Source organism: Berghia stephanieae, chromosome 1, assembly GCF_034508935.2.
Source record: "Berghia stephanieae isolate SIO BIC M18660-M18661 chromosome 1, UCSD_Bste_1.3, whole genome shotgun sequence".
Classification (NCBI taxonomy): Eukaryota; Metazoa; Mollusca; class Gastropoda; order Nudibranchia; family Aeolidiidae; genus Berghia; species Berghia stephanieae.
Window position 1 is genome coordinate 145,729,035 of NC_088360.1, and position 381 is coordinate 145,729,415.

A 381-nucleotide genomic window follows, 5' to 3' on the forward strand; every position below is an offset into this window, starting at 1 on the left:
TAATTCTCAGTATGGATTTTTTTTTTTAATAAATTGTTTTGTTTTTAATGGTTTTACGGCGCTTACAACACATTTAGGTAATATCAGCGCCAAAAAAGGGAAGAAAAAAAGTTCTAGAATATTAAATTATCTAAGAAAAAAGGAAGACAAATGAGTATTCGTTCAAATAGGGAACACATTATGTAGATTCTAAGAGCACACTTTCACTTAGTTTGAGATCACCTAAATGTCTCCTCCTGACAATCATATGTTCCCACTAAGAGGAACCAACGAGGAACACACTCAAATCATACATCTGTAAAGCAAAACAAAACAATAGTACAGTGCCTAACAGACATGATTTGCAAGATAAAACTATCATCTCAAAATATCTAACTATAC